The sequence below is a fragment of the Rhinolophus sinicus genome, chromosome 7 (genome assembly GCF_057876585.1).
Source record: "Rhinolophus sinicus isolate RSI-liver-muscle chromosome 7, RSI-T2T, whole genome shotgun sequence".
NCBI classification, from domain to species: domain Eukaryota; kingdom Metazoa; phylum Chordata; class Mammalia; order Chiroptera; family Rhinolophidae; genus Rhinolophus; species Rhinolophus sinicus.
In genome coordinates this window covers 11,527,724-11,536,533 of record NC_142507.1, presented here as the reverse complement: position 1 = coordinate 11,536,533, position 8,810 = coordinate 11,527,724, and the positions used below count along the sequence as shown (strand labels likewise).

At 39.0% G+C, this 8,810-nt stretch overlaps 1 pseudogene; it reads right to left on the bottom strand.

Annotated features, from left to right (window-relative positions):
* Window positions 1–855: 855 nt before the first annotated feature.
* On the bottom strand, window positions 856–1,288 carry LOC109444052 (small ribosomal subunit protein eS24 pseudogene; annotated as a pseudogene).
* Between the last annotated feature and the right edge of the window lie 7,522 nt (window positions 1,289–8,810).

Genomic DNA, 8,810 nt, shown 5'->3' with positions numbered 1-8,810 from the left:
TATTTCACGATCTGGATTCTCTTTCTTGAAAGAGCACCTTCAAAACACAAAAGCCAAAGCACACCACTATTCTGACACTTGGTAACCCTTTATCTTAGGACTATAGACTCAGTAGACACGTGATATGCCTTCCAAATTATTCCAGGTGACAGTTTTGTTACTGTATAACATAGGTCTCAAACTTTCCAGTTTGGTTTCAGTTTTCTTACACTTGACATCTGGCAGCTAAGCCAAAGACATTTTTATTTTGTTTTGGTTTGGTTTGGTTTGGTTTCACGTGTTTCTTAATGTTGCTGGCATTGAGGTTCTTGGGCTCCTCAAGATAGAAATCAAATGGAAACCCCAGAAAATTTTCCGGACAAATTTTGTTACCCTTATGCTCGAGCACAAGGGAGGCAGCCCAGAAGTAAGGAAGAAGGTCCTCTGAACTGACTCTGCTGGCTCTGGGTGGCTGCTTTTATAGGTGGGAACAAGCGGATTTGAGCAAAAGGGTGACTTTTTGAACGTGGCGGGCTTTCTGAAAAGGCGCAGATTCTTTATGGGCTAGGTTGCCTGGTAACTGTGCTCCCCCCCATGCTGTGGGGCAAGATGGTGGACTGCTCACTAGCACCATTCCAGGAAAGTCATACAGCAGTCAAAGCTTGATCAACTGTACATGCAGAACAGTGGTTTCCGCATCTGTATGGAAGTAAGCAGTTAGAAGGGAGATACATCAGCTACTTCTGCATTTTTGTGTAGGTGGGGGTGAGGTGGTGGTCAGCTTATCACTGTTCCTCCTGGCCATCTGACATTCCTTTGTCCCCAGGCTCAAGTCCCTATGCTGCCTCCACAGTTCTTAGTTTATTAATCCTCTTATTAAAAGTCTACACAATGACCACAGATAGTGTCATCGATGAATCTTGACTCCTTCTTTTTGCCAGCACTAACACTGGCCTTTGTGGTCCCCCTGACTTTCTTGATTCCATCTTTGCATTTCTTTCACTGTTTTCTTGAGGTCTTTTTCTTCTCAGGGACTTTGCCAAGTCTATGTTTGGGTTCATTTCTCTTTGCATAATCCAAGGAATCAGAAATCGTTCCAAAGCCAGTTGTCTTGCCACCACCAAAATGGGTTCTGAATCCAAATACAAATAAGACATCAGGTGTGGTCTTGTACATTTTGGCTAGCTTTTCCAGAATTTCTGTCTTAGGTTGCCTTCCCAGGAGGAAGGATGTTGATGACCACTTGTTTCCATTGAATGAGTCTATTGGTCATAAACTTCCTGGTCCGGAGAGTTACTGTGTGATTCATGATCATGAATCCTTCAAGCAGCCTGGGATCAAAAGACTGGTTTGGTTTTATTTGATTTATGACAGCATGTCACTTCTGATATCAATTTTGGTAATAGTTAAAATAATGCTAGCTGCATTAATAGGTAAATCTCTACATCCCTGTGGAGTAACACAAGTTTATTATTTACACTCATTAGGTATGAGTGAGTGTTCCATCTTATCCATCTGCCATTCTGCAAGGACGTCACTGTTCTCTGCATCATTGGCTGATGGGAAAAATGAGAAATCACACATGGGGTGTTTTTACCTGCCAAGACTCATAATGGCACACCTTATGGCCTTTACATCTCATTGGCTACACCCAAGTCACGTGGCCCCACCTGTGATGAAGATTGACAAAAGGTAATCTTGTTTTGTGCACACAAAGAAAAGAAAGTGGATTTGGAGATCAGATAGCCAGTCTTTAGCACAAACAAAATCTCCCACATAGCTTGAGATCAGTGGCTACACAGTCAGGAACAACTTTAGATTATACTCCAGAACTGATACAGTAGAGACACCATTACTCTTGTTGGACAGAGAGATGTAGACAGAAGCAGTGAAACTGGTCTTTTCACATGGCTACTGAGCAGCTGCCACTGTATCTCTGAAAACCGGATGCAGCTGCTGCCATCTTTACCGGACTTGGTTCTTTGAAGTCTCTACCTTTTTCTATCAACCAGTCAATGTCAAGAGATGTGAATCTGTTTGGTGAGACTTGGTAAGCCTGGGAAAGCAAATTCTGACATTTTCAGCTTCAATGAAAGGTGTCAGGCTTTTCTTCAAAAGGCAAGAAACTCCCTAAACATAGGATAAAGTTTCAGACAATGAGTAGCCTTCCCCTTGCCAAAAAATAGGATAGATGTGCACCACACCTACCAGAAGACGTGGGGACCTGCAATGGTTGAGACCATTGTATGAGTCACAGAACTATTCTCAATGTTTGGCTACAGACAAAAGTCTAGCAACATTTTGATCCAGCTGAAATTGTGAAAGTGCAATCTTTTTTATAAACAGTTGAAAATCAAAGGTGAGAACTGCCATCAGTGATGTAAATGTAAATTTAAAATGAGAGGAACCCTAACTGAATGCAATTACCTGCCAATTTTTATATGGTTGCTCTATCCATTTGGGGAATGATTTTTTTTTTTAATTACAGTTTGAGAAAGTACCCTCAGTACTTTCAGAACAGTGTAGTTTAAATATATGCTCAAAAAGATTTGGGTGTCACATTGGTTGTGGTATTCTGAAGCACTGTCTGAGGACCACACTAGTGGAGTCGACCCATTGAAACCAGTGTGTTTTGCTTAACGACGGCCACCTGTCCAATTGTCATGTGATGCTGTGTTGTTCAAGATGGAGCTGTATGAACCTAGTTGTAGCCAATGATTTTTTGTTTTAACTCTTAAGGGACTGATGTCTGAAAATAGTCAAATTCACATAAAGACCTCAAGATGAAGGAGCTGAGAAAAAGTCATTGCTTATTAGGTAACATAAAAATTATCAACCCCACTGAAAGAAGTTCACACATCCTTCATACTGACTGCATGCCTCGCCCAAGTGAAAACACCATCAGATGAATGCATGAAAATACGTGATGAAAGATAGGCTTCAATTAATACATACTTCATAGGTAAGAAGAATTCCTATGACTGAAAATAACGAAGCTGATAGTGGTATGACCAGAAATATTGTTAGTGACTTTTAGTGTTTGTTTTTTCCTTGCCTATGATTGACAGTATGCAGAAATAGTATGCACATGGACTCCTGATTCTACCAGTCCCTACTCTGTAAACTACTCTGTAAACTTAAACGATTTGCTTAGCCTCTCTACATGCTTCAGTTTCATTTCTCCATCTGCAAAATGGGGAAGATAATAGTACCTCTCTCTAATAGGATTATCATGTTTAACGGTATTGGGCAAATGCCTACTATATATGCCAGAGACTGCTTTAAGTGCTAGGGATACACCAGTGAATAGAACAGGCAAAATTCTCTCTGCCCTCATGGAACTTAATATTTTCTAGAATTAAGTGAGATAACACACAGAAAGCATTTAAAGAGTCTTTGGTGAAAATGACAGTTCAATAAATATGTTATGTTTTTCTTATTGTTCTCTCTTCTTAAGCTGTTGATTTGTAGTACATACTAATATAACGTAGAGCAAAAAGTAACATAGAAAAAGTGTCAGAACTTTTTCAGCCTACAAGATAATATCTCCTAGTATTTCTTTTTTAATGGTAAAATTCAGTTCAATTTTAATGTTTTTGAATTGTTCTTCAGTTCATGGAAATATAATAAGCAAATAAATCTAGAGAAAATACAGTTTTTGTTGTAAAATAGAATTCCTCTCCTTTGCTTGATTAAAGTTTACGAGTAAATGATAGCATGTCACTTCTGGTACCAATTCCTGGTACTAAAGCCCAGAATTACACAATTATATACTAATAAAATATATTAAAAGTTTTAGACTACTTTTGATTAGCTGCTAAATATTCATGTTTTTGAAAGTTATCAACTTTTCATTTGTTATTTTTTTAAAATACCTATGAAGCCCTTTCACTTTATTCTTAATTGATGGGGAGAAAACACCCAAAAGAGTGGGTCAATCAAAGGGCAAAAATGCTTTTCAGATACAAAAGAGTCATCTCTATAAACTATTGTGCTGATGGATTTCAAACACTCCACAGACGTATGGTGGAATTATCTGTTATCTTAAATTACACATTAAAGTCACTATCTCCAAAAGATATTTTGTTCTTTCATAAGCTTCTTTATTTTTTCTTTTTAGTTAAACATCTTTCCCCTAATTTAGTGTGTCCACGTGATGCTGCTAATTGTTGGATCCACACACGTAGAATCAGAAGCCAGTGAATGTCTTCCCTTTGGCACAGAATAGTTGGACATGCCAATGTCAAAATGACTTTGGTGATTTGGGAGCTTTTCAAAACACTCTAGAGGAGATTTTCATTTACCTCCCACCTCCATTTATGGAATCCCAGTTCAAAATGATGAGTAATTAACTCTCCCTCACTAGGTGGTTTCTAGAGCACTAAGTGTATTCTTAAAAATTAGCTTGGTTTTGGAAAACTGATGTGATGACTCTTTTGTGATTGCCTCAAGAGACATTTTCTTTATTGTTCATGTCAAGGAACAACAAGCAATAGTATACCCAGATGCATATAGATAGATGTTAAATAAATTTACAAGGTAATAATAGATATGCTGATGTATTTATATGGGCTTTAAAGAAGGAGAATTCTAAGGATCTAAAGTCAATTTTCTACTTTACAAATATGAAATTAACATTGGTTGGAATAAGAAAAAAAATAATTCTAATTCATCATCTACATTTGCAACCTCAAGGACATATTAATAAGAAATTTATACGTTGGTGCAAAAGTAATTGCAATTTTTGCAATTGTTTTTAACCTTTTAAACTGCAATTCCTTTTGCACCAATCTAATATATGTATACACACACACACACACACATATAACCTTCTTAATAGTTCTAGAAATATCCATTTATTTCTATCCTTAAGTTTGGTTGCCATCAGCTCTCCCCATATTATCTCAGTAGCTTTCTCACTGTCCTCCATGCTTTTTCCATGGTCTTGGCCACCTTAAGTCTACTCTCTACTATTAAAGAACAGATTAAATTGATTCAGTTAGTTATTACTATAGCACAAATCTCATCAGCGCACTGTCCTACCATGGCCTTCCATTACTTTATAAAGTTAAGTGCTTTGCCACAGCCTTTCGTGACCTGGTTTTTGCTCACGTCTCATTGTGTCTTTCACTCATTGCTTTGCCTCCTTTCCCATTAGGCTGCATACAACCTTTTGAAACCCCATAGTCTGTTATCTCCAGACTCTTGTATATGCTGCTTTTTCTTCCTAGAACATCCTTCCCCAACTTTCCCAACCTAGCTCCTATCTTTCCATCAGGAATCAGCTGAAGAAAGGATCTCCTCTAACACACCTTCTGTTACCCCTCTCCCACGTTCCCCACCCTAAGACCTATGTTAAAAATCTCTTTGATACGCTAAAATGGCAACACCTAATGACCCCTAACATAGTCTTCACTGGAAATACTATTTTAAAACATTACTTGTAAATTTTTCTTTCTCATCTGTTGAACTACAAGCTCCCAGATCAGGAGCTGAATCTTGCTCTGCTTCGTATCACCAGTGACTGGCACGTGATTTCTCAATCACATTTATTGACTAAAGGGTTTGTCAACTATGCACAGGGATGGTGCTGGGCCATGCAAGAGCTCATGAGCTCTGCTACCTGTGGTGCAATAGTGTAGAAATGACCTAAGAGAACCTGAACTCCGATGAAAGAGATTGGAGAATTTCTCCTGTGATTGTTAATTTTATGTGTTGCTTTGACTGGGACATGATAACGGATTTTTGGTTAAACATTATCCTGGATGTATCTGTGAGGATGTTTCTGGAAGAGATTAGCATTTGAACTGATGGACTGAGTAAAGCAGAGTGCCCTCCCCAATGTGAGCAGGCCTCATCCAATCTGCTGGAGGCCTGAATAGAACAAAAAGCAAGGTGAGGGAGAACTCACTCTCTCTGCCTGACTCTTTTCAAGCTGAGACATTGATTGATTGGTCTTTTCCTGCACTTGAGCTAAAACTTATATCATTTGATTTCCTGCTTCTCAGGCCTTTAGATTCCTACTAGAACTACATCATCCTAGCCTCCGGCTTGCAGACAGCAGATCATAGGTCTCTCGGCCTCCATATCACATGAGCCATTAGATATCTTTATTATCTATATCTATCTATATCTATATAAACTTGTAATAAGCATATCTCTCTATCTCTATCTCTATAGATAGACAGACAGACAGATAGATACTATTAGTTCTGTTTCTCTGGAGAACACTGACTAGTACACTTTTTCTGCAAAAGTTAAAGGTGTTTCTCACTACAATCAGGCAGAGTAGAATTTTTCTCCCCCAAAATGATGTCATGACTGAAAAGAGAAAATAAGGCTCAATATCCTTTCCTAAACTCACCACTATGTGGTATTCTCAGCAAATTATTTTTCCTTCAGATAGTAGAGTTGGTAAAATAAGTAAATTATTTGAACGGAGATGAAGACTATACGTATTATAAGGCCAAACTCTCACTCAGTTACCAGAAAGCAACTGCATATAAGTGTAGTGTAGGAATCAGCAAACTTTCTTTTTTCTGTAATGGGCTAGTTATTAAATATGATAGCTTTTGCAGACCATACCACCTCTGTCACCACTATTCAACTATGCGTTGTGGTGGGAAAGAAGCCATGGGCACTACATCAATAAATAAACGTGGCTGTGTTCTAATAAAACTTTATTTGTGAAAAATAGGCGTCAGGCCCTTTTTGGCCTACAGGCCATAACTTGCTGACCTTGGTGTCTTGGTTTAGATAAAGTACAGACAGTAAGTCAGACAGCCAGGGTTCAATTTCTGACTTCACCAATTGCCTGTTCTGTAGTCATGTGTGTAAACTCTATTAATAAAGTACCCACTTCCTAAGTTTGTTGTAAGAATGCAATGAACTATATGCTTCAGTTGCTTTGGGAAGCATTTGAATTATAGTAAGCACGACAGAAGGTTAGTTATTGTTATTCTTTTCAGCTCATTTTCTATGACACTTGAAGTTTTGGGGGTTCATATACACCGCCTATTTTCAAAAGACATTTTTTAATTAGCCTGTAATGAAGTTATAGTAAGTTTTGTAGAAGAAAGTTTTCATTACTGTTGTTGATGCAATCTGGAGCTTTGGAACATGTTACTGCAAATATTATTTAATAATCTCAGTCTTAGTAATGTATCCTCTTTGCAACAAAGAACATTTTATTCCAGTGAAGACTGAGAAATTGTCTGGAGGAAAAAAACAATTTAGATAAGACTTGGAGAAAAAAAATTTTTAACTGCTTCAGCTTTCTTCTATAACTGTTAAGCTTTCTTGTATAACTTCTCAAGATTTTAACATTCAGTTTTTCTCAATTACCCAATTTTGTCTTTTCTAACTCAGTTTTAACTGATACAAAATAACCCCGTGAAAATATGGCCATATTTATTTCTTCTTAAGGTCAGTCATAAATATTTTACTCTGAAATATCTTTCCTTTCTGCCACTTTGATCATTTTACACTCATCTTGAAAAAGCCTAAAGCAGTTTTTCATTCTCCTCAATGCATTATGACCAAGTGCTTCAACTTGGAGTTCTCAGGACCCTCGACACCATTCCTCACTCCACAACTACCAGGCTCCCTGCACCCACATGGGGGAGCATGTCACCCCTTTCATCTGTGCATTCCCAGGACTGAGCTATGCCTGGAATGCTTTCTCCCTCCCCTTGATGAGTTCCCTCCCTTCTATCATTTATGGACCTTATCAGATCACACTTCCTTCTCAACCTTCCCCGAATAACTGAAAACACAGAAGTAGTTCTCCGCCTCCCACTAGGCCTTTGGAAGGCAGGAAACTCTGCCTATAAATGTAAGAGTTTGTGCACCACACATTGCACCTTTTTCTTTTTCTTTTTTTTTTTTTTTTTACTGGGAGGCTCTAATTTTTACATTTTATATGAGTTGAATGTCATTCTTTCAGGTAGTACTCTCCATTATCAATTGCTAATTCCAATAAGATAGGTTGGGAACCTTGCTGGGGCCCCTGGCTGAAGTGTGTGCCCTCTGGGGACCAGGTCCTCCAGGCACACAGAGATACAGGACAGGCGGCAGAGATTCCCCACAAAGGCCAACGGGAGTGATAGTAAGTGACAATGAGTGGTAAGCAGAATGGTCCCTAAAGATGTTCACAACCTAATCCCTGGAACCCTTGTATGTGATGATACAGGGCAAAGAGACTTTGCGGATATAATTAAAATTATGATCTCTAAAATAGGGAGAGTACGCTGGATTATTTGTTTGGTCCAGTCTGTGATTATATATAACCATATGGTTGCACGAGCACTTAAAAACAGAAAGCTTTCTCTGGCAGCAGAATGAGAAGTCAGAGAGATTCAAAATAGGAAAGGGACTCAACCTGCCATCGTAGGAGGAGAGCCACATGGAAAGCATGAGACGGAATGTAGGTGCAAAGACCAGACCCTGCTTAACAGCCAGCAAAGAAATAAGGCCTTTAGTTCTAGGTCTGGAGAAAAGTAGGAACAACCTCTGTGCCCCGCAACCCATGGAAATTATTCAAACGAGACATCCCTAAACCTGTTTATCCTGCCTCACCATTCCTTTCTGCAGAAGTCACAGGGAAGGTTCCTGCCCATTTTCCTCCTACTCCCGTCTCCTGACTGACCTTGGTGCTTCCTTGTGTGGTCCCTCCTGCGTGGGGTGCACGCCTCCCAATTCAGGTACCCTTCCGGCAGAACTTTTCCCTTTGTTTAGGGAAACATCCTTCCTGACTTCCTTCATCTGTACCTTTGTTCTTGCTGTTCTTCTATGCCAATTACATCTCCTCGTCCCTCACCACAACCCTGTCA